Consider the following 26,503-nt stretch of genomic DNA (forward strand, 5'->3'; position numbering starts at 1 on the left):
TCTGAATAGCCCTGCCATATCTCCAAATTTAGCAGGGCTATCCGAGCCCACAGCCAGTGCACATGTATTAAAGTAATGGCTACTTTCACTTGTTAAAAGCGTTAATGTCTCGGGTTAAAATAAAACAGAAAGAACAGAAAGCATTTCTGTTGATTGCTCCCCTCTGAGGGGATTTCTCAGCACCACTTTTCCCTGCCCTCCTTTTTGCTGAGCTCCTGCATGCTCCCATCCCTGCTTCCCCTTCAGCCTCACACCCAGTTTCAGCCTCCTGAATATAAGCAAACTGGGAGCAAAGGGAACACGGCAGCAGGGGCACTGGCACCTTGAGAATTACTGTGAGAGCACAACTGTGACAGCAGCCATTCTCAACAACCAAAATCCCAAAACCCGGAGTTCTTCGTTCTCCAGAAGAAAGATGCAAACTCACCCAAAAGCAGCAGGAAGCAGGGAGGAAAAACGTATTTCTCACTCGTTGGAGTGAATGGAAACTGCTGGCTGCCACGCAGTGTTGTGTTGTGACATGCTGGTCTGCCATGATGCTTTGTGGAGGCAATAGTGGGAGAAAGGAACACATGGAAGCTCTGCTTTCCACATTCACACCACCCCTGCTATCCTGGCTTCACATCCAACTGCTACATGTCAGCATGAAATTGAATCATCCTGTAAGCAATTCTAACCCACCCATCGCTGAGTGCCACGTGTTTAACACAGAGGTGGTGGAAGAGGGCCTGCACCCAGACAGCACCCATTCCATCAGTAAAACAATGCATCTGGAACGCTGCTATTGCAAAGGGCCAGCAAAAAGTTCTTCACTTACTTGCAGACAGGAGCTCAGCTGCCCCACTGCCTCCATGCCGCAGAAACCATCACCTGTAACAGGAGAAAGATGGTAACTTCACATCCTGCTGAAGCTCACAGCAATTGCTCATGGCAATTTCACATGCTTTGGCAACTCAAACATATATTTGCTCTGTAATTAGTTGGGTACTGTACTGTGGGCAAGAACAGCCTGCTAGAAGAGCCTGGGCAGAAAGCAAGCAGCTGAGCAGCAGGCTTTGAGTAAGTTGTGGCTTCAGTGGCAGTCGTGTCACATCCTGGAGGAGAGGAATGGAGCTGGCACAGGTGCCACAGGCACTGCAGTCAGCACAGATCTCCAGGCAGTGCTGCCCTCATTGCTTCTAATGCGGCCTCCAGGAGCAAAGTGCTGGAAACAGGAGGGAAAATAGTCCCATGTTTTCCTATCAAACAAAACGAAACCCGTGGCAAGAAGCAAAAATAGCTGGACACACTGAGCAGGAGAAGGAGAGCTGCTGCTTTTTTTATACTGATGTCAAACAGAAAGGATTTTGGTTAGTGGCTGGGCTGTTTTATATAGGAAATATTTTTAAGCTATCTGTTGGCCCATGGTAGTGTTCAATTAGATCAGCAGTGCTTCTGGGAAGCGCTGTTCCTGATGCATGCTTATACTGAATAATAAAAGATTGGCCCCCAGGTAGTACAGCCTTACCAATAATAAACATTATTACTAAATAATAGCAACGAAGACTTGGAGTTAATATTTAAAATGAGCATGAGACCAAGAGCATGCCCAAGCACATTTCATGCTTATTTTAATTGCCAGTGAACAAATAGAACAAGGATGGATGTTCAATCAAAAGGGTGTGATTCTGTTTTGCTGAAGCACTCAGATTTCAGTGTGCTATTGTCAAGCCTATTTGGAGTAAAATGTGGGTAGAATTGCAATGAGAGACGTAGTTGCCTAGCAAAGGTCTAAGATTTACATTTAAAATTAATGTGAACTGTTTCTCTGGATCTGACATATGGGCTCTGAGAACCCCTGCCAAGATGTCAAGAGCTAGAATGCTCCCCTTCTAGCTCCAAAAAAATTGCTGGAGGCAACTTTTCTCCTGGTATTTTGGCATTTGGTGCAAATGTGAAACAAAGAGACGCACAAAGCCCTCCTGCAGCGGAGAAGCACAGCTCACCCAGCTGCAGAGCCAGCAATAGGGGATAGTTTGGGTAGGAGAGGGATGGAGCTCATCCCATGAGCACCCATACAGGGGAGACGGCGTCAGGAGGTGCTCATCCTTGTCCTGCTGAGCCTGCCCAGTGCTCAGCAAGGCTCATTTCCCTTTAAATCCATTTCCCTCTTACTTCACTTAAAATAATACACTTTTTGTTTCTTTGGTTTGTTTGTCGTTTCTGTTTTTTTTTCCCCTTTCTTTCGTTCTTTCTTTCTTTTTATCTTTTCACATATCCCAAATTATACCCTTTCTAATAAGTGTGAAACTCTTCACAGGTGGCAATAAGGGTGAAATCTGCTAAGGGCTACACAGAATCAAAGAATAAACCATCTCACCAGGCAGAGTGTGGAAGGGAGGCTCGGAGGAGGGGGTGGAGAGGAGAAAATAAGCATCAAGGTGTATGGGGGATGAAGAATCAATTCTAAAATGTGAGGGAAAAAAAGATAAAGATACTAAAAATGGTTTCAGAAAGACAGGAATGAAGGCTCAGCCTCCCACACTACCTTTAGGATGTGAAAAGAACCTCACATACAAACAAGGGCATGCAAAGTTCCTGCAAGAAACAGGACAGAGAACACGGTGCTCCTTCCCCTTCAGGCATCCTTTAGGCACCCTATGGGCTGTATGGCACAAGAGCTTCTTTTCACTGCACTCTCTCTAACCTCAGCTGAGGGTCAGGGTAACCTTCCCAATGCTCTTAGAGAGCAGCAGTGTGTGTTGGTACATATGTGCCCAATTTCCACCTTTCCTTCTTTTGGAGCATACACATTCCTTTTCACAGCCAAATCCACGCCAAAACACAGCCAGCACAGCCTCTACGAACTGCACCACAAGGGCACAGGGGCAAAAGGAAACCCTGAGCAAGCTCACATTCCTACAAAGGCAGGCTCTGCTCGAACACGAGATTGCTTTTGCTCTATGTGGGAAGGGATGGCGCTGAGCAATCAGCCCACACAGCAGCACCGGCCATGGACTTCCCACACCCTCCACGTCTGTTCATTTATCTTATGCTTAAAGCTGCACTTTATGGCAGCAACTCCGCCACTGATAGGTGCGATATAAATGGGCTGCTATGCGAGGCTTGTAGCTTTAAGTGCCTCTTAATTACACGGTTCAGATCTGGGACCACACTCCCTGGCTTTCCAACAGATAAGTGCAGCTTTGTGATAGCGGAGACAACGTTCCCCAACAACCGCATTCTATTCTGCCCATACCGGGGAAATATCTTCCGCTGCTGGAAACAAGCTGGGAGAAGAAACAAAACATGGACACACACAAAGATGTTGGCTTCTTTTTGTTTCATCTGACTTGGAATATGCTGAATTGGTTCATTGTCTGCAGAGGAATCTGAGCAGAATTAATGACGCGCGCAGGCAGGCCGAGGCGCTGCTCGCAAACGCAGTGGCCAGACATTCTCCAAGATCTGTAATCTAATTTAGCTCGGAGAGTTAATGATTTTAATGATTTGTTGTGATCTCAAAACAACTGTTAGGAGATAAATCTACATCATTAAACCTATTATGGTGTTTTGCTTCATTTAGCAAATGGTGTTTTTTTGTTCAGAAGACGCCCACATTTTAAACATGCGAGGTCAGCGCTGATGGTAAGGAACAATTTATTCCCAGCTCCCTTGGAGGCTGAAATGAAAGGTGTCCTTGGGAAAAAATAATTCTTCACAAACGCTATTGACTGTTTTATAAACAGAAAGCCTTGCTTGTGCTGTGATGTGTGTCATTGTGCGAACGGCTGTTACAAAACAGGCACTGAGCTGATGGATCAGGACCGCTCGCTCTGAGATCCCATCACTTTCAGACGAATCCCAGGGGGCCGCTGAGCTCTGGGAGCAGAGCTTGAGGTTTAAAGCAGCCTGAGAGCAATAGCAGGGGAAAAGCGACAGCATCCAGAGCTCTTTAGGAGCTGCTTAGCTCTGCTTTAGGGGAGGCCAAAAGGGTCTGGTCCCCACGCACTGCCATGGCTGGGCAATGGGCCTCTCTGCTCCCCCTGCCCTCCCCTCTGCCAGCACCAGACATAGGTCAGGAAGAAGAAGTCCATTTAGCCCATGGAAATGTACATTTACTTCTCCCGAGACAGACTAATTACATCATAATTCCCTTATAAATATGGTGAGTAATCCTTCCGTGAGCACAGTCAAACAATAACGAATGTCTGATACCACAGCCACAAACAAACAGACCTCCATCACCTGCTGCATCCCTCACGTAATCAGGGACAGCATTTCTGATGAACCAAGGGCAGAGAAATGAAGCTCTACAGAGCAACCCCAGCAGCACGGCAAAGAAGCTCCATCTCAGGGTGCTGCAAGGCATCACAGAATCACCTGGTGTTGGAAAAGACCCAGCTGGTCCCACTCCCCTGCAATGAGCAGGGACACCCACAGCTCCACCAGACGCTCAGAACCCAATCTGAACCAACCCCACTGCAGTTTCATTGCGCTCTCCTCCCATCTATTCAATTTTATGCTGAGTGTGAAGAGGACGCAAGAGAAGAGCAGAGGAGGACAGATGTTTTCCTGCTCTTGTGCAGTTATTTACACAGCAGAGAGTAAATAATCGGCCTTTTGAGAGCAAATAATCAACCTTTTTCCCTACAAGTTTGAGAATACTATTATGATTCAACTACATTTGCCTAGGTTAAATATTTTATACGTTTAAAATATGACATCGAGAAGAAATCCTGCAAACACCAATAAGAGGATATTTTCTTGCCTCGCTCTGTTTTAAGCCCTGGGCAGGGAAGGATGCCTCAGCTCTTCAGATGTCATTCAGAACCTGCTGCCATCGCTCTCTGTGTCTACCTGCCACAAAGCAAACACAGAGGGAGAGAAATGGATTTGCTGGTGGTGGATGTTAAGCACCCACTGGGGTCTGGGCTCTGTTGTTGGAGCCTTTTAATCCGCTGCACTGCATGGACAGCACACACTTGCCACTTCAATAACCCAAAGTAAATAAAACCCAAAGAAATTTCCTTTCAGGTGTGTTTGTTTGGGGAAAACTTCTTTCTTGAGCTCTGAGTGTAGGGAATATATTTTATTACCGACTGTGACGTCTCAAAAGGCAGCAACTGAACTTAACTGGCAGAGAAAGGCACATTGTGGCCTTGTGCATCACTTTCACTCCTGGAGATTCCTATTCCTTATCAGAGAGAACACATAGAAGGGTTCTCTGCTGCTGGGGAGCTGTGCTGGGTGCTCGATTCCAACAGAAGAACCCAAAAGTCTGAGGATGGAGGGTTTATCTTGGAGAAGGGAATAAGTAACCATAGCAAATAAATAGAAGTTTTCAAGCTTTGTTTGGAGAAGCACAGCCATATTAGGGTGGATTTTCTTCTAACCTGAAGCTCAGATGGAAGTTCAAGGTCGCTGTTTGTTTGCTTCAAACCTGCATGTCCCTCTTGCAGCATTGGCTCATTACAGCTTGCTCCTGGTTTTGGTACAGAAAACATCTGGCATTGTTCTCTATGTCAACATATGTAAATGATACAAAGAAGATGTAGCTGAAGATGCAACGGCTTCACGATGACTCCCAGGAGAATCACAGCTGAAGATGCAGTACTCTGTGTTGGAGCTGGACTCTGAGAGCTGGACTTGATGACCTGCATCCTTCCAACTCAGGATATTGATCATTTGACATTGCTCACACCCACTTCTGTGTTCCTATCTGAAGTCAGACACTCCGTTCATCATTTTTGACCGCTGTTTTCCTGCCTTGCCTGGCTGTGCTGTGATATTTGGGAACTACCCTCCAGGTAGAACAAATGTTGTTTTATTTGCTGGGTGGAAATTTGTTAAATAAATCATAGATTCATAGTGGCATAAGAAATTAACAATAAACCGTGCCTGGAAGGTTAGACAGATTGTATTTCCAAATAAGCAGGAGGCCACTTTGCAATTCAAAAGGGAGATATTGGGAGATGGAAGGCGCATCTGTTAATCATGTTTCCCCAATACCCAAATGCTGTTAGCTGGCATCCCAGCACAGCTCTGCACCAACAACTGGGAGCCCCTTTTGAATCAGCTCCAGTAAGCTCAGCCCTGGAACTCGGATGTCCTCAGCCATGGCTGGGAGCAGAGCGCTGGTTCCCATACTGGTGAGAGCCCTGTGCTATTACTGCATTACCCTTTCCATCTAAAACACCGCGGGGCATTATTAGTCTGGAAGCTTTGACATTTAGTAGGGGCTGTGGCCTGGAGTGCTCTTTATTTGACAATTACGTATGAGTTTCTCTTAGAAAAGAATACATATAAAGACTGTTTCTGAAAGCTCCCTTCAAAGTGACATCTGATGAATTTAAATAATAGGTTTTAGCGCTGCTAACACTTCCAAACATTTTTACACTTCTTATAACCTTTACAAACCCTTTGTTCCTCTTCCTGATCATTTTGTAACCCCGATCTACCTGGAAATGCCTCAAATAAGTGGTTGGAAAAGAAGCTGAAAGCCTCTTCATCCTTTTATTGTGTCCTGAATCGCTGGCGATATCAAATGCTCTTTCTCAACACAAGGTGGGAGAAACAAAGTGTTTCCTGAACAGATTATGGGTCAGGCTATGGATTTGATTCTTCTCACATACAAAACCTGATGGAATCAAAATAACTCCCGCTTTGCAGCTTTTATTTTATGGGGGGAAAGAGTTTAACGACTTACATTGAAAAAGAAAATTCAAATTATGAGTATGGAGCTTTTCACATTCTGAAGTTCTTTTCCATCCGATTTCCCATTGTGCTGCAAAAGAGCACTTTGTTTTCCAGCAATGGACCAGCCTCATCCATCGGGGGGCTTCACCCATAGGGCTGCAGTGGACCATGATGGCTGTGCTCCTGCAGACAGGCAGCCAGCAGCCACTGGGATCTTTATTCTGCTCTGCATGCCCCAGATCCCTCCGGTGCTCCTTCTTGGGCAGCAGCTAGCAGCCCTTGTTATTTTTTTTCCCCCCTTAAAGTACCCAGAGGAAAAAAAAATACTAATGAAAGCGAGGCCAACAGAAGTTCAGATAAAGCAGAAGTGATGCTCAGTGCTGGAGGGCAGCTCAGACCGAACTAGAATGCAGTTTAGATAAACAAGGATTAATTGTCATTCTGTTGGTCTGCGAGGCAACTGATACAGCATATAATTAAATTATTTTGCAATTATTACTTCATCAGTGCTTAACCAAGAAGAATAAAGGTGTTTTGTTTTTTTTTTTCCTATCTTGCAAAATAGTTCCATGTTCTGAATGTTTTGTTTTACTGTATTAGCTTGTGTAAACTGCATCAGCGCTTGTTTCCCCTTTCTCTTATGTGCCCATTGGGTTGTTTACTTACTGGGATTGAAGTCAGATGCGGCTTGCTCTCACGAGCAGCACTGAATTTCTAATAAATATGTAAATAATATATCTCTGAGCTGTTGCCTTTGGCATTTGTTCATGCATTATCCTCTGCAATAGTCCCTCTGCTGCGAGCACACCCTGGTTTTGCTCAGAAGGTGCTCTGCCCTCACTGTGCCAGCAGTCTGTGCAGAAGGCACTTCACAGAACAGACCGAGAGAAAGAAGGGGAGCCCTGAGCTCAGCACGGTGCCCTGTGTCATTGGTGGCCTTGAGAAATCCCTGCAGCTCCAACAAGCAGGAAAATCTCATGATCGAGAAATAAAGTGATGCTGCCACAGGGTGAAAGGGGACGTAAGCAAGCCCTGAGCTGAGCTTTATCTGGCTGCATGCTCTGCTCTCACTGTGTGTTTAGCCATGGAGCTGCACGCCCTGCCCAGAGCTCAGCTCAGGGTGCTCAGAGCTGGGCAGGGTGAGAGGGGGCAAGGGGAAAGAGAAGCAGAAATCCAGGGGAAAAGCTGATCCTTCAGGGCACAGCATGACCTCAGAGGGATGAGACCCTGTGCAGATTGAGCCACACCACACAGATATCATATCCATAGAAAGAGAGGGCAGAACCCCTAATGCAGCAAAGCGAGTGCTGCTGCAGACTTCACAGCACCTTTCCTTCAACCTTTTGCTTCAGAGGCTGATGTTAAAGCAGACCCTCGAAGCATGGAGAGCCCCTTGCAGGCTGCAGGCATCTCCTGCCCCACAGCCCCTTTCTGCATCACCACTCAGCTCCAAAAGGACACATCCCCTCTGGTTGCTGGCATGGGGACACCTCAGGAGGGGACAGGAGAGGGCACAGTGACACTGAGGATGTCACTGCTGTGCTCATCCATGCAGGGGATGCATCCCCATGGGAGCTGCTGCACCCCAGCCCAGCCCATGTCGATGTGGCCAATTCTGACCATTTTTCTATTTTTTTATTTTCTGGTTGTAGTTTTCAGGTCCTTTCTTCAACCAAGACAGGAGGGCTGTGGCCTTTCTGAAGTGTGGAAATCTGCATTTTCTAGGAAAACATAGTGAATCAAAGTTGGAAAGTGTTAACATCCAGATCTGAGCTCAGGCCAGAAAATGGGAAATCCAGGCTGATGAAAATGGCCAGCAAAGACCAAAGGGACCTTCAGTTTGTCCCCTTACTCCTTCCCTTTCCTGTGTGGAACAGTCCTGTTGTGCTAATGGGGGATGCTAAGCCACGCACGCAGAGCTGCAGACACAAATAGATCCCTAATTGCTTTCCTGGGCAGAAGCTTAAACAGATAAGACAAAGAGGATGGAGAAAAGAAAGCGTTATTTATTTGGGGGAGACCAGAAGGTGATGACATTTCCTTCGTTCAACCAATGAGATGATGAATCTGTTTGCTCTGGAGGCGCAGCATCCCCACAGGTACCCGTAATCCCAGCACACAGCACTCCTATCTAACAGCAGAGGAATGTTTTGTGCCTCTGGTGCTTTATCAACAAAATGCCCTACTGTTGCTGCTTGGCCTTTGGAGATTATTTTCTCAGGGAAGCTGTCATCACACAGCTGATTAATTACTCTAATAATCATAATTTTTTTTCTAATAAAACACCCTCTCTTCCCATTCATTAACTACATTGCAGGTAGGTGACAAAGGTAATTATTCTCTGGAAGTACTTCTGAATTATCTTTTCTAATCCAGCCCGTGCTGACATTTTTGAGAGTAAAAAACATTTTGTCTTTCTTTCATGAGTGGGGTGACATTTGAATATGCAAACAGTGTCAAAGCCTGCCCTCCGGATGTTTTCCTGAACTATGATTTATGAGGGCTGGCTATTGTATTTTCTATCACAGACCTAGAAAGGTCATTAGACAAAGAGGCTTCCCCTGCAGGGGTCTTTTGCCATCTTTATCTTCTGATATTTTAGTGGGTTTTTTTCCTTCAACACCAGGCAGGAGATGTGCTGTGAGCTCTCCCATCTGTCTCTGCTATTCATCAGTTATTGATACGTGAGCACAAATGTCCCGTGCAATACTCCAGGCACTGAGATCCACATGCATTCCTTCAGATCCAGCAACAAAACAACCCTGTTGAAGCCCACCTTGAGCCTGGGGGGGGGAGTGGTCTCTGATTGCATGCTGCAGGAGGTGAGAGCTGGGTGGGGTGGGAGGAGAAGCAAAACCAATCTCCAAACCCATTGCCACATCCGATAGGTGGGGATGGATCTTCAGAACATCTGGAGTGCCAAAGTTTATTCATAGAGTCATAGGATCATAGGATGGTTTGGGTTGGAATCTTTATGATCATGTAGTCCCAACCCCCTGCTATAGGCAGGGTCATTTTCATAGACCAGGCTGCTCACAGCCCCATCCAGCCTGGCCTTGAATGCTTCCAGGGGTGGAACATCCACATCCTCACTGGGCAACCTCTTCCACCTCCCTCACAGTAAAGAATTTCTTGCTAATATCTAATCTAAACCTCGCCTCTTCCAGTTCAAAGCCATTTTCCCTCGTCCTGCTGCTAATAAATGTCCAGTTTCGTTCTTTCCTCTTTCAGATGCTCTTCAAGCAATTTACAGCGAAAACATTAAGGATTTCTCTCTCTGCACAGTTAAGGGAAAGGGTTATGATCAAGTACAGTAGCTAAAATCCACCTCAGTGGATAAAGTCACACATGAGCAGAGCAGAAGGAAGCTCCCATGGATAACACACACTGGCATATTTAGCTCTTCTTTCAGAAACATCTCTCCCATCCTCTGCACTGCCTCCCACAAACATTCACAGCTCTCCAAAGCTCAGGTGCATGAAGCCAGCCAGCCAGCCCCAGGGGCAAGGAGCTGCTGGCAATGGGTAAGATGCAACACCAGCAATGCACCCCTACCTCCACATGCAGAGCTTGCTGCTCTGCCTGTGGTTTAGATGCTTACTGCATGCACAGGCAGACGATGGAGCGCGGGTCCTGGCCCGTAATTAGCAAAGCTGGGTAAACAGTGCAACAGCTGTTCTGCAAACATCAGTCTACACGCTTAAATTAACTTCTCATTGCCCCTGCCCTTTCCCCTTTTGCTCTTCATTGCCTGTAAGTGGTTGTTGGGATTGGATTTGCTTATGCAAACATTTCCAGAAAGCCGCTGTAAGTCTCAGGTAGAAGTACTCAGGAAAAAAATACATATCCATGAGCAAGTTCATGTGCAGTTGAGGAGGAAGTCAAGAGCAACCTCATGTTACATGAAATCCTAAAAAAAAAAATAGATTGGAAGAGACCCAAGGATTATCTTGCCCAAGCACCTGCTGCAAAGCAGGCGGACTTCAAAGTTCAGTCAGCTTTGTCCAATTGCTATTTATTAAAACTTAACCGAATAGATGGAGCCAACTCCAGCTCCCAGCGAAGGGGAACAGCTGCCAAAATAATCAAAGGGAGAACTTTGGCCGCTGACATAACTTCATCCTTTGCTCATGGCTGTTCCTTCAGCTGCCTCCCTGCAGACTCCCCTGCCCCATCCCAGCTGTGCCCGGCACCTCGTGCTGCTGTCATCATGATCTCATTCAACATGCTCCATAACTGAACTACACAACGTTGTTTTCGGTGTAACCAGAGCCAGAACAGTGGGGAGATGCTGGTCACTGCAAACAAAATGTTGTTCTGCAGTCTGTGTCTTGGCTGGCACAATGTTTGAGGTTGAACTGAATATCTGAATCTCGTGTTAGGCGCCTACAGACAACAGCTCAGCTCCCGTGTTTATTAAAGCTACAGGGTTAGAGCTAGCCTAGGGAAAATGAGGATAAATTGATGTCTTTATGGTAAAGCCAGAAGCCAGCCTGCAATTCCTGCAGCGTGCTTTGAACAATGCTCCAACACAGACTGCAGCTGGGGATGGATTCTGCATGAGGTGCTCAGAGAACAGCACTGCTCAGCAGAGGAAAGGCAGAGGCAGAAGCACAGGGAGGAAGTCCCAAAGCTCTGCCCAGGACAGTTGTTTCTTAGCTTTACCAACAGGCAACAAATGCGTCGACATGAGTTACAGCACTGAGCAAGGTGAGATTCAGCTGTTACATGAGGAACAGCCCCAAAAGGAGGAAAAGAGGGGTTAGAAAGAAAGGCTTGATTTGAATGCGCACTGCAAACTATACATCTATCCTGCAAACATCCACATTCAGTATAGACCTGTTATTTCTGTAGGGATGTTTACAACAGTTTGCTTGGCTTCACTCTGCACCAATCAAAGATGGCTTTTCAGCAGCATTGAGAGTTGCCCTGCATCCCTAACCAATGCCTTCCCAGGACAGGCTATGCTGAGATGATGGTTGAGATCCCCTCCTGAACTTCTACCCTGGTGCAGCATGAAATTAAGTTACCCAATACCTGTAAAACATTTACAAGAGTACAAAACATCCTCAAGAGTTATTATATTAAATTACTATTAAAGTGCATTTTGACTACAATTAGATTAGCCCAGCTCATAGCAGTGCATTGAAACCCCCTGGTCTCACCTCTCCAACCCCTGTGAGAAGGTCATGGTCCCCCTGCCAGAAAACTGCTCCAAGAAAAGGGCCCTGTGCACAAAGACATTTAACTCTGCATTGGCCAAAAGGAGAGAAAACTGGGGCCAGAGAAGACGGCTGGTTCTTATGGAGCTAGGCTGCCACTGCTCCCTGTGCCTGGCTTTCCTTCATGGGAAGTCACCGCTGAATCTGCAGATGGGATTTCTCTGGCAACGTTTATAACCAGCTCCAAGTGAAACATTTCTCATGTCCTGTTTATATTTGTACCTTAATAACCCGTCTTTGGTTGTCATAACATGAAGGCATCATACTTCATCAAAAGCAGTGCCCCTGTGAAAGCGTCACCTTGTGGCACTCGTGGCGAGATAACAATTTGCTGCTACATTTACTTCCACTGTCATTTTAACTGAGCTTAAAAGCGAGAAGAACCACCAATTCCCAATACAATCTGCTTTACACTGCTTAAACAGGTGGGAAAAAAAAACCAAAAAGCCACAACACCTGCGATTGCTCTCAGCCCTCCTGCTCAAAAGAGCCACTTTTAATGGCTCTGCCCCCAACAGCCGCGTGTGGATCACACAGCAGCTCCTCTGATGGCAGCCCCGAGGGGTTGAGGACGGTGGGATGGAGGGGAGGCAAAAAGATGGAGATTGCAATGCCTGAAATCCATTCCCTTTGTTTGCTGTTGCTCTCTGCACCCCGCAGTGTGTGGAGCTCATCAGTAACAGCGTTGGGTTGGAGCCCGCGTGCTTCCATCCATCTGCTCAGGGCTGCTCTCCTCCCCATGACAGGAGGGTATCACTTTGCAGACCCGAGGAACACGCGCCCTGTTATGCCATCACCACCAATTCAGCCTCAGGGTAAAAGCAAAACTTGAGAAATCATTGCAACTTGGGAAATATTTCTGCATCTGGAGAACCGAGCTGAGACACGCGATAACAGACAACTGCTACCAGCAGCCTGCCCTCCTTAGCAGCTCATTTTGCACTCCTGGGGTAATGTCGGATGGCTGGTGTCCCCCTGACAGTTTGAGCATGAATTTCCATGATTAGTTTTGCAATTGGTGCATATTTTGTCCACACTGGACTTCATCGCTCTGACTTTCTGCCTGCAATCTCTATTTGCCAGTTCTACCTGGCTCCCTGGTTTAATTGAGATCATTCCCACGTGCTTTCCCTGCTGAGGCTGCCAGGCAAACCCTGCCTTGTGATCCTGAATACCACCAACTACCAGTTATGACTCCTTCGCCATCATGGCCCAGCTTGAATTATCCAGACAGGATGTGAGGATGGAGAAGCTGACGAGCCTTTAAGCAGACTTCTGTTATTTATGTATATATGTACAACAGCTCCTATGTACCAAAGATGTGTTGGGAGGCATTTTTCAGATTTCAGAATCACGAATGGCAAGGCCACTTCATTTAGCAGTTCTATGTCCACATAGGTACAGAATGGACACTGCCTCTCTGGTTGTAAGTAGTGGAGGAAGGACATGGCTTGACTCAATCTTATCTCACTTATTAAGAAGAGATAATTAAATTTAGGTATCTATTAGCATACCTGGGAGTATTTACACAGGAAAAGGGATCTATATAAACTCTCAACACCCAGAGCTTGCTGAGAGTCACCATGCATGTGCATGAGCTCAGACAGAGCAAGCATGGGAATTAACACACAACAGTTTCCAGGAAGGACTGTCCATGCTTATTGACTCAGAAATATCCATTCAAAGCCAGGAGAGACACTTGTAATGCCTGAATATTAAATTCCAAAGATGAACTGAAAAGAACAGTGGAACTGAGTGGGTCTGAGGGCCGTGCTCGTATGCTCAGCCCTTTCAGGCACCTTTTCTCCAACTCATCTCTCTTTCCCAGTGGATCAGTAACCTCTCACAAAAGATCTGTCCTTTTCAATCATGCTCTTCCCTCCTCGGTCCATCTCTACATACACAACTGTGCTGCATGGGTTGATCCCATCACAGAAGCCTCGGGGCTTCAGAAGAGTCTTTTTCAGCATGGTTATATACATCTCTTCAACCTTCCTTGCCCCTTTCTTTTCTACTGCCATTCACCATTACGGAGCTCCAGTGCATTGCAAATTGAATGTGACAACAGCATTCTACATGTGCATATATATAACATATATATATATCTAAAATCAGCAGAATGTGTGTATCAATATGTGCTTATTTTTCTAAATGGTAATGAAGAATCCCATTGCTGGCACGCTTCTCCCCGTAACTGATTGCTTTGCTTACTTTGTTCTGAATGATCAGAACAGAGACAAACGCAGATCACAAAAGACTACAAATATTTGGTATGGCACGTTATTTTCTTCAAAAGCTGGGAATGAGCTAACCTAAAAGCTTGCTGTCTGCACACTGTTTGATGCTTAGCTCTGGTTTGTGATTGCTCAGTCAGGTAAAGCTTCCCACAGCACAATCTACTGGCTGTGAAACATCTTCCTTTTCCTTTCTTGCACCTCTTCATTTTTCTCATTGTCATCTTAAGTTCAGGACAGACTTTACCCACTTTGATGCGGTGGGGGTTTTTTTTGCTACAAGTTTTAGCCCCACTGCAGCCTGCAATTGGTGGAAAAGTTCTTACAAATGAACTGATTTACCCTAAATGTAGGCAAAAAACCAAGCAACGCCCTTGTAATGAACAGAAAATATGTAAGAGGTGCATGAGTTTGAAATCCAACTAGGATGGAAAGATGGTGCTCTGTATGGCTACATCTACCCAATTCCCATAGCTCTTCTTTCACAACTACTGCCATTATATTCCAAAAGCCACGGAGCAGATCAATAACACAATAATATTTACGACAGGTGATACAATAAGCATATAATAATCAGTCTATATAATAAAACTACTACAAGATGTATAAAATTTCAGCTGTAAAATGAAGGCTGCATGGTGAAAGCAATAAAAATCCATATTTTTTTCCAGCATTATAGCTATCATTTCATCCCAGAATCCTCTGCAACCTTGAAAGGACTCTTAAAGTTTGCTTGCCACATTTAGAAAAGAAATGGCAAAGCCTTGGGAAGCTCACGACCCAAGTGCTCTTCCTTTCCCCACTAAGCTGCACTGACGTGGCAGATGAGAGCTGTAATTAGCAGAACAACCACTGCTCCAGGAGCTGGGATCGCCAGCATCAAGTAGCTGAGGGCCACTCTTCTCTGAGATCAGTGCCCCTTGTGCCCTCCTTTCCCTTGATCTCTCGCCTGCAGACAGTGCCTCTCACATCAAATAACAAAACGAGTGCGTTTGGTGGAGCCCTGAGAGCATCACACGCCAATGCCTGCGTGCACAGCACTTATTTTTGCTCTTTGTCTAAGCTGCAGAAATGCTGGGGATTGAAACCTCCTTGTGATGCACATGATTTGAGAAGGAAACTGCCCAGATCAGCACAGGAACCCTTACGTTCAGCAGCAGGGACTGGTGGACCCACTCTGGTGCCCCATCAGGGGTTTCTCGAGGTAATGTGTGTGGTTTGTGTGATAAATTTGTGTTTGTGATGAGACATCTGCTGCTTGTTTGTTGAAGTTGTGAAATACTTGTTCTGGTATCAGTTATCCACCAGCATGGCAAAAAAATTCCTGTCCGTGCTGTCTGAGCTCAGTACAGATGCACTGGCTGTGTTGGATAAAGCACAACTCTTTCCTGGTATGAAAGCATTCTCTTTCTGACCCATTTACACTGATAACTGGCAATTCCAGGCAACAAACCTTCCATGCTTTACCACCTCCCTGAAGCAGTTGTACGTAATGCAAAGTACAAACCCAGAGCACTCAGCATCACCAAACGGTCCAATTCACTCCGTGCCCAAAAACACCCATTGGCCCCAAACTTAATCAGCATTAACTCTTCAGCAAAGTGACTGCTGTGGGAGGGGAGATAGCCAAAATGCTAACCATCTCTTGTCAGGCTTCCAGTTGGGCTTGGTGCTCCGAAGCCTCCTCCATCTCCTGCTGCAGGAACACCTTGTTATCCTCCTGGCCCACCCTGCCTGCGAGCGAGCGCTCCTCCGTGCCGACAGATGGGAGGGCTGGCAGAGGACAGCCATGTCTGTGCATTAATTATGTCAAGGGCAGCATTCCCAGATGACAGCGGTAAAGCATCCATCTCCACGAGGTTTACCAGCCCACGGCTAAAAAGATGTGCCATCAGCAACCCCGTCTGCAGATAGATTAACTCTTCTTCTCCTTCCTGCTTGCTGTGAGCTCTATAACCACGTCCAATGAAGTTTTGACACGGTGACAATTAGCACAGCATCATTACATTCTCTTTTGGTTTGCAATTTCTACCTTCCCCGATATTCTCTTTTTATTTCCAGGTCTCTGTTATGTTTCCTGAGCCGTCCACCAACCATCAGAACCCACATCACCTCTCCCTGCAAACATTGCCTTTATCCTGCACACATCCCATCACTGGGCCAAGGAGAGATTTACAGAGAGCCCTATGAGCATCAGTAGCTACCACAGCAGTGCAGGCACCGCTGTGCCAATGGCAGGGCAATCAGTGCAGAGAAACTTCCCCAGAGTTAAGCAGGGATGCCCACTGCACCCTATGGGGACAGCACTACCCAAGAGCACAGCAGAAGGAGAATTATATCTGCACATCCCAGGACAAGTTCCATGTTCTGAAAAGGAGAAATGCAAACACTGACCTACACAAAACCCCAGCTTGTGTACGGGGAGGAAAAGATCAGCAGGTGATCTGCTGACATCAGGGCTGTGATTCAGCCTCCCATACAGACGTACATTTCACTAGGAGAAGGTTTTTGGAGGACGTCAAATAAAAACGTATTTGTGTTTAACAATTAAGTGTAATTGGCAAGTGCTAATGGCTCTGTGATCGCAAAACTGGGGGGAAAAAAGCAAAGGGGAAGAAACTAGTTTGAAGGGATTTTATCTAATTTCATTTTAATTAGATCCTTTTTCTAACTGAGTTTCTAATTTTTCAATTAGCAATTAGCAGCTGCAACTCATTCTGAGCGTCACGAGGTGCCAGAGACACTAATTACACCGCAGGAGTAGGAGGCTGAAAATGAGAAATAAAATTATCCATGAATGTTATTAGAAGAAAGGAATGATTACATTCTGTAATAATATACTGATGTGAGCCTAATTAGATTGAAGGATTGGGGGGAAAATAGGAGATTTAAAAATGGGTGATGTTTGGCAGCCTATAGGTCACCTTTCTGTCACTAATAATGATGAGGTGGATTGCTTGGAGAAAAAGCACTTTTGGCCGGATGTGATTGCATCCAATCATCCTGCAAAGGTTCCAGCAGTGGAAGGTGGGCAGGGGGCAGTGGGACATGTGGGAGATACCAGGATCCCCAGCTCTGTGTCAGCACTGTGAGTTCTCCCACCGTCCTTCCATGCCTCTACAAAACCACTCTGCTCAGTGCAGAAGTGCCTCAAACAAACTTCTCTACCTTTGGGCACGAGGGAGAGCTATGCAGCATTCTGTGCATCCAGCACAGCTAGAAAAGCTCTAACAGGCCCTCAACCTGCTGAAGGAAAGGCAGAAAGCACCGTCCCCTATGGGAGAAAGCGATTCAATCATACCCATGGGCACCACAGGGGACCAAGTGAAAACCTATAAAGAGCCACTTGATGGCAAAGAGGGAATGCTGCACTGAATCCATTTATTTCCACTTTTAAAATACACCGATTTTTCTTTGTGAATCAATAATCTCCTGCACTTGATTTAGTAATGGGAGCAACCTGCTCCAGCGTGCACAACCCGCATTTTGGAACCGCTTCAAGAGACCCCCAGTAATGAATGATTACATCCAAATGTGATTCTCAGCAAAATTTATGAGCTCCCATTCATCCCACTCCCCTATTTGTCTTTATATATCTCACAGCATTTGCCACTAATTATATCCCCCTTTATAATCTGTGCTCCCCAGTTAAGGGATGTAATTGATAGCTTCTGAAAAATCGTTAATTCCAAAATGGACCAGCAGTGCTTTGTCACGCTGCTTCCTCCGCTTCCATTACTGCTTTTCTTCCCAGCATCACCAGCCCCAGCACTGAGATGCTTCACAGCTCAGAGAAGATCCAATAATGGTGCGATAATGAAAGAGGGAAAAGCATGGTGAATTAAACCCAAATTCTTTGCCATTAGTTGATAGAAAACTATAGCTGAAGGACGTGCATGCAGAAGCGGCCCATGGCGCGGTAAGCCTTTCCTTCAGCCTCATGCTCGCTCCTCGTGACGCCTTTCCTGTGGTGAAAGATGAGCGTGGAATGACAACGGAGTTTGGGGAAAGAAGAAAAAAAGGAAAAAAAGAAGAAAAAAAAGCATTTAAAATTCAGCTGTTGTAGCATATGGTCCTCTTGAGCTGGAAATTGTCTTTGCAAGCGGCTCTGCTTTGTTGCGTGACACCGGAGCTCGGTGATTTAGGGGCAGTGGGATGCAGCCTTTAATAAATAAAGCCGACATTTATTGCAGGGGAAAGCAAGGAGAGAGGCAACAGAGGTAAACAAGGAAGCCTGAAGCACTCAGGGCTTTCAATCCTGCTAACAAACTGGAGCTAGCCAGTCTGGAGAGCCAAGCTGAGAATGTGGGGAGCTGCCTTCATGGACCAAGAAGAGGATGGCCAACAGGACATCAACTACTTACTGCCCATCACCACCAAGTGTGCCCCATAGGAACTCAAGCAGCGCCCATACAACACAAGGCTGCAACCAGCAGTGTGTTCAGAGCTGTGAAGCAATGGTGACCCATCATCTGCTGCCAGAAAAGTGCTGCATCTGCAGGGCTTGCAGGAGTGAAAAAACATAAAGAGGAGGAATGGAGCACTCAGAAGCACTCAGCTCCAGAATCGAGCTGCAAAGGCAGTATTTCCAAAAGCACCGCCATCATTTTAAAACTCCTCACTCCTAAAAAAAATTTTTAAAAAGCCAGTCAATCAAACACTTTGAACTTTTTACTTCACAGTCACTTCAAGCTTCCGGAAAAAAGGCACAAAATCCAGATGCTAACTGTACAAAGCAAGGCAGCAAGGCTGATTTTTCCTGTTGAGACTTCATTCCTCTACCAGGAGAAGGCCAACCATTAGACCAAGGCCTCTCATACTGCTGGCCACCAGATCCTCCCACCTATCCATATTCCCAATCTTTCCATGTCATTGCTTGCCAGACCTTGCAGAAAGCAGGCAGAGACACTCAGCTAGTGACTCACTAGCAAATGACCAGATGGCTGTGCAATTTGTCACCACCTTTTTCCATCATCCTACGTACTCCTGGCTAACCTGGGGATGCTGCAATTCAGCCAGCAGCAGCTTCCAGGAGGCTTCAGGAAAATGTCTATTTTGTGCAGATCAAAGATTAGAAGTGGTGGAACTGGTCCCGAATTCTCACTCACAAGGAAACACCCTGAGATCTGCCAACGTTCCTCAAGGAGCCATTTGCTGGTGGTAACGTGTGTCAACAAACCCTTGGGAGTCAGTATTCATTTGTGGAAATGTCACACGGCTCAGCACCCACCACAGCACTCCAAAGGAGCTTTTTGTGAGGAAGAAAACATCACTTCAGATCTCTGGATAAAACTCAAATGGCCTCCAAAACCCCCAGGAGGCCACGCATGTAGAACTTGTAAACCACGAAGAGAACTTGTAAATAATCAGATGCTTGTCTGCTAAGCTAAAACAAACACAGGAAAACCAACACGTTTTTAAAGCCTTTCTGAAGTCAATAATACTTGGCATTCAGATGGTGTCCAGTTAGTGGAAAGCACCCCACATCCCCAGGATCCCCATATCCCTGCTGTAGGACCATCCCCCTCCCACTGCCAGCCCCACGCAAGCAACTCTTTTCTTCACTACAGAGCTGACAGAGAATCATGTGTTTGAGACAAATATTTCTACCATCTCATTTGACACCAAACAAGCAGGAAAAATATGGCCCATCACAAGAAATATCAGTATAATGTTCCAATTTTCCACCATTTGACAGCAATCAAGTAGAGACTAATGGCTTTCCTCTGTGACTAAATCATTTAGAGACCAAGGTATTCTGTCTCGTTCTCATTAGAAAAAAAAATAATATTCCAATAATCTCATTATCCCGATGTGAATAACGGTAACAATACACCAAGACTAATGGCTCCTCCAGCACACGGGCTCAGCAGCATTGCTGTCTCCTCCTCCAAGGCAAGGCAAGATCCCACTGCTCCTTCCACAATCAGAAGACTTTTATGTACTATTTTTTAACTAACTTCGATGGGAAAAGAGTGTGTCATGGAATGTTAAACTTTATGGAAATTCTCCTAGAGAATAACATAATTTCACGGTGCATTACTCTACAATGACCTGGTACTTGAACAATTAATTTTTAAGGTATTGCCTTTTTCTTCCTGTGCTGTATTTAGCTTTCTCCTAAACCGTCAACAATATCAGGACTCTTTCTTTCCCTTTATGATCTGAGGAGATGGTTTAAGCCTCACAGCAGGAGCTGCATCTTCACAATCCATCACACAGAATATTTTGTCTGAAAACAGCAAAGAAGGGAAACCAAGATTCCTCAGGATTTACCTTAATTATTTCTTCTCCGTGAATATATGGCCATTTCTCAGCCAGCCTTACTTTCCGCTGAATGCCTTCCAGAATTCCCCAGAACCCAATGGAGCTGATCTTTTGACCACAGCCCAACAATACGCCGTCAATTCCTGCTGCAAGATCTGGCAAAATCAGCGCTACTCCCATCACAGCTGGGAGAGCATAGGAGAGCAATAACTGCTGTGCTGGCTAATGAAGGCTCACAGTGTGCTTCCAAGGGGACCAAATCCCCAGCGTTTACCCCCAGTCCTGCAAATCTGTAAGCCCTCAGGCTTACAGATTTGAAATCACAGTGGCTAAGTCCCATCAGAGCCAATGTTGCGTTTGCAGAGGTGCCAGCTGTAGTGTGACATGTGTAAGCCTACCTTCCACCTGAGGAAACTGCCATTCCTGGGTTTGGTTATTGTTGTTTTTTTTTTGCTACCCAGTAATATGTTGATTCTAATTTGTGCATGTCTGCAATTTCTATGGAACCGTGCAAAACGAGGATCAGAAAGTCATTAGAGCATGACTCTTCCAACCCATATGTTTTCGTGGCAATATTAATCAAGCTGAGTAGAAACTCCCTTAGTGTCAGACATTATTCTCTTCTGCTACACTAATCGAGTGGATTAACTCTGCCATCTGTATATTAAAGTTATATATTTTGGTCTTTCTTCCATTGCATTCCTCACTTGTCATTCTTTCCTTGCAACAAATGAGCTCTGGAATGCATTACAAAAGTTTTGATAATCATTAATACCAATCCACAGACTGACATGAGCTTGCAGGTCCTGAAAGGCAGGATCCTTCCCCTACAGCCTTGCCAAAATACTGCTCCAGATTTACCTCGTATCTTTCTGATGAAATCATCACTGCCCCAAATAGCTTCTACAGCCTCCAGGAAATAAAGGCGATGGAAATGTCAGCATCAGAGATTGAGGATGCAACAGCTCACAGCTGACCATCAGCACACCATTAGGGACCCAGATCCGCTGACAAACACCACATCTTTTTTCTCCATAGCCTTTATGGGCTCTGTGACAGCCAGTGCTCAGGGCTGGCAGGGCTGGAGATGTGCCCATCAGCAAAGCTGCAGCACAGCATCACGTCCCATCCGCATTGCAGTGGGGCTGATGTCCTTGTGTCCTGGCAAGCACACATCTGCCCAGATGTCCTCTATTTTCAAATGATCACCTACTGCATTGCCTCTTCTGCCTCAGAGCTGGCTAATGGCCTTGCTCCCTGCTCAACAGATGGTACGTTCTGTTCCAAAGATGGTTGGTTTTCTTTTTGATAGACAGTGATGTTGCACAGGCTGCAAAGTGCTTCAGGATCCACTGGGGCGAAGTGATTATATCTCAATCAATGATTTCGAGAAAGTAATTTATTGTTCCACCTTGGGAGCTTAAACTTAGAGTTTTCAAGCATTTGGAGTCCTACGTGTAAGCAAACTAAAAAGAGCTGCAGCTATTGCTGCCCTGAACAGGAATGCTGCACAGGCACATGAGCAAAACCTCTGAACAATCCTGTAATCGAGCTGATCTTGGAGTAATTCTACCTTGTATCCATATACTTCTTAGGAAAACTACCCAAAAAAAAGCCTCAGTAACATTTGCTTCCATTGCAGCATAATTTCACAGCCAGACTGCACTGTTGCATTCATTCTCAGTGAGACACTGATGTCTGCCTGCTCTAGAGCAGCCCAATGCCCTTACAAGAGGGTATTATTTCCTCCTGTAAAAACTCTTAGATAAGGATGATGGCAAAAAAGTGCTGAAAGCACGTAGCAAAAACTTCAAAGTTTGATGCAGAAAAAACAGCTGCTCCAGAATAAACCCTATTTGTCCTCCTGGTGTCATTTTAACTCCTGAATCCCGTTGGCAGTTGTGTCATTTTTCACTACACAGAAATGCACAGAAATCTCGTTGTGTTGTACCTTGACTTGGTGTTGTGCACAATGATGAGGTGGCACCAAGGCTAGTTTTGCAGGAAGCATTCAGTCACACCACTGCTTTACGTCTGAGAGTTGAGCTTTTTTTGCCTTTGAAAAACAGGTGAGAATTAAACTGCAGTTTATTGTTGCAAAGAAATAGTGGACAAATTACCCTGCTATGCCATAGTGCTTGGGACTGTTAGTTAAAAGTGACAACCAGGACTATAATTTATATACAGAATCTGGTTTTAAACAAAGTCCCCAGCACTAAATCTTGCATTGTAAACCTTCTTTTGTACTTCTGACTCATTTTGCACTGGGAATCATTTAACCATAGACTTTAACTGCTAATAAACTTCCATGAAATGCAAAGCATAAATCAAAATTACTGGATCATTCAAACTCTATTCGAGTAGTTGTTTATATGGCATTTTTCTTCTACTGCTTCTGTATGGCTCCAGAGATGCCATAAAAATATGATGTATTGTACACAACTCACCACCATCTTGGCAAACTGTTGCAAATAAAACCAGCGTGCTTAATTATTTTCTTAGTTATACACTGCATAAACAGTTATAACACAAGATGAAAAGAAGGGGCGGCTACTGTTGCTCATCCCATCACGTTGCATGCAGTAAATAAGCCTTAATTAAAAGTGCACACACTGCACAAGTGGACCAGAATAAAAGGATATGATTTAGGGTTATTCCCTGTAGGACCTCGAGGCTGTGGATGCCCCATCCCTGCAGGCATTCAAGGCCAGGCTGGATGTGGCTCTGGGCAGCCTGGGCTGCTGGTTGGCGACCTGCACACAGCAGGGGGTTGAAACTGGATGAGCACTGAGGTCCTTTTCAACCCAGGCCATTCTAGGATTCTGTGATTCTACAGTGGAAGAACAAAGGTTGTGCAGAGTGAATGGCAGAAGATACAAAGGTCTTCTCCCTATGGAAGCAGGAGGTGCTGCCATGGTTCCTGCATGGCCATACCAATGAGGTGCAAAGGGAAAGCCACCACTTTTTATCCCCTTTTTAGTGCTTTTTACTTCTTGGAGTGGATGGAATCCATCTGGTTGAAGTTCTGCAGTGAAAGCAAATGGAGGGAAGGCACCACGGAAGTGACAAATCTAAGACTTCTCTGTAAATCAAGCCTCTATATTCATTAATCCCAAATTAGCCCATTAAAATAAAGCAGCAGTTGATTAATATCCTTAAGTAACACTTAGAGTTGAGTGAGAACTTGATGCTAATATACTTGATATTGCAGTGCATTAAGAGACAGTCTCCAGCCAACGCAGAGATGCTTTTGGAGTTCAGCTCTCAGCAAAAGAGAGCTCTGCACTGACAGCAGTAAGGAAGGCAAGAAGGAACGTTGCTTCAAGAGGAAACACGTGCCACAAAGAGGGCACCTGGGCACTGCTCAGAGGGATGTCTCCCTTTCTGCAGTACCCCACTTGCTACAGAAGACGCACTGGGAGAAGTTCCAGATCCAGACAAATGCTCTGAGGATGAGAGCTGATGGTTCAGCAGTGCAGAGGGACCTTAAGGCGATGGCGAGGTCTGCAAATGGACGCTGGGCACCGCGTGGTGTGTGACTGCTCAGCCCTATGTGTCATCATTAGGATGGGACTTCTGCCTCTTTACTTCTTCCATAGATTTCACAGCGCCAATATTCCGCTTCCAGGCATGTTAGACAAATTAAAGTGACAAAACTCAATATGCAAATTAAGATCATTAACATATTAATCAAACTGTCGATATTACAAAAACCAACACAAGCCTGCCAAATAATCATCTCGCTAATGACTTAAGGCCATGCCTTTTGCCAATTAGCATTGCAGCCCGCTCGGCTTCCACTTGCCCACTTCCAGATGTTGTGAACAAATAGTCTTTGCCAAAGTGCTACACTGCAATTCTTTGCATGATAATTACTTTGGTATTTAATTGCTTTGTTTTCTCACAAAAAAAAAAAAAAATTCCTTAATTATGTGGCGTTGAGAATTAGTACAACAAAGATTTTGAACTCCAGTTGAATACAGCCAGATTCTTAATTATGTCAAAGGAAATGTGAAAAACCTCCCCATGCATTGCACAGAACAGTCATCACTTATATATCTTGCAGACTCATTTTCCTGAAAAGGGCTTTTCCACAAACCCGTGGGTATCAGAATCCAATGTAATTAGCATTTTCAAATCAATTTTGACATTTCTCTGAACGTTGTCATTTCAAACGTTTACTGTTATATTTATCAGAACTATCTTTCCAGGAGGAAAATGTGACTGGGTAGAAGAAAACTGGCAGCAATTTTAATCAAAGAATAAAATCAGTCAGCATTTCCCATAACGTAGTAAAACATTTTCTTGCAAAATTCATAGTAGCAAATTTCTAGCACTTTTTCTTTCCTCAAGTCCAATTGGGCTCCTCTCTTAATTAATACCTCCATATTGATTTGTGAGGGGGCTTCACAAGAAGCCATTCGTTACAGTTTTACAAGTCTTCTTGCTTTGATGGCTGTGTTTTGACTGCTTTGAGCACTGGGGTTTGTGCTGGGGATGGACGAGTCGTGGTGCAGCGCTTCACTCCATCACTGACATTTCCTCCAGTGACACAAGGTCATGCAATTAACAAATGGCGAAGAAGAGCCATGAAAAATGGATATTAATGAAGTGTAACTCTGAGTAATAATGCCATAAGCAACCTCTGATAACAAACACATTTTCCTAATAACATCTTCAATTATCTTCATTAGCGCCTGGCCGTGGCAAGATGTGCCGTCGCCCTCCAGGACCACAGACTGAGCAGATTTCAAACACTGAGAGCCTCCACCACCTCACACAGGAAAGTGCTCACTGATGGACAGCTTAAGTGATGATACTACGCACTTATCATCATTTTGCAGTACGTCATCAAGCACTTGAAATTTGAATACGACTCTTTGCGTTACCCAGGGGACCTCCAGGCTCCAAGGAGACTCAAAGCCCTGCTTGTAGGTACAACCACAGCATCGTGGTACCACCAAGCTTGCAAAAGATCTCCAAGATGATCCAGTCCCATCATCCACCTTACTCCCAATATTTCCCCACTCAGTACAACATCTGCAGGTTTCTTGAACACCTCCAGAGATAGTGCCTCAGCCACCTCCCCAGGCAGCCCATTCCAGCACCTGACCATCCTTTCAGAGAATAAATTTCCCCTAAAAACTTGTTTTTAGCCACAGCCCGGCTTCCACCCCACTGCCAGCAAGGCTGCCAATGGTCTCAGTCTACCCCAGTGCTCTTTCCCCACTGTGTGCTGGATTTCAGCTCATATCCAGTTGTTCTGGTACGTTTGCAGATCTCATCCTATTCCCACTCCTTCTTTTCATAATGAACTTCAAGCTTCTGAAAGACTCCGGATAGCAGTTCTAGGAAATGAAATCCTTTATCCAGGATTTAGCTCAGTGTGCATTGGCTTCTCCCTCCAATTGAGTCCCAGTTTGGAAAGGGAAATTTCTGAGGAGAGGTTATCATTCAGCAAATCCTGACGAGGCTTCTGACAAAGAAGGAATAATTACTGCTTTCTGTAAAAGCAACTTATGGGATATGGCCACTATCGGTACCTGAAGAATGAAAGCAAGAACCGAACTTCTGCCAATGACTTAAAGCCATTTACCACAAACAAAAGACACTGAAGTTCCCCTCTGTGCTGCTGGATGCTCAGCTGGCTCCTTTGTGCACACAGAACCAACCTCCTCAGCCTATCTGCTCACATTCCTTCCATCGCTGTGTTTTTGCTGACTCCAAATGACAACTCAGGACGCTTTGAGGAAGAAGCTGACATAAGCAAAACTTGCAGGAAGGTCCCCTTGTGGCCACTTCCCAAACTAGTTTTGTTTCTCATTGATGTGCATGCAAAAATCCAGGACTGTAACGATCACAGACTCAATTTAGAACTGCGTGAAGTTTAGTCCAAGTATGGAGGGATGGAAACTGTGGGCATTGCTACTAGAACTCGCTCAAAATGCTGTGTGCTGGGAAGGTAAATCTGGAACAGATCTCCATGTCATCACCGATCCTTGCCTCGATACTTTTACAGTAATTTCAATTTAATAAAGCCATTATCTGCACATTTGCTCCTTTCTCCTTCGAATTACAAAAGGCTCAGCCTCAACCCCTGCA

General features: G+C 45.3%; 1 protein-coding gene across 9 annotated transcripts in view; it reads right to left on the minus strand.

Annotated features, from left to right (window-relative positions):
* Positions 1-26,503, minus strand: part of PLXNA2 (plexin A2) — a 346,250-nt gene that overhangs the window by 241,682 nt on the left and 78,065 nt on the right. For all 9 annotated transcript variants that reach the window (XR_007373227.1, XM_048926047.1, XM_048926043.1 and 6 more), the window contains one exon: positions 818-870. The gene's annotated coding sequence lies outside the window, so the exon portion shown is untranslated. The remainder of the gene's footprint in view (positions 1-817; positions 871-26,503) is intronic.

The sequence above is a fragment of the Lagopus muta genome, chromosome 24 (genome assembly GCF_023343835.1).
Source record: "Lagopus muta isolate bLagMut1 chromosome 24, bLagMut1 primary, whole genome shotgun sequence".
NCBI classification, from domain to species: Eukaryota; Metazoa; Chordata; class Aves; order Galliformes; family Phasianidae; genus Lagopus; species Lagopus muta.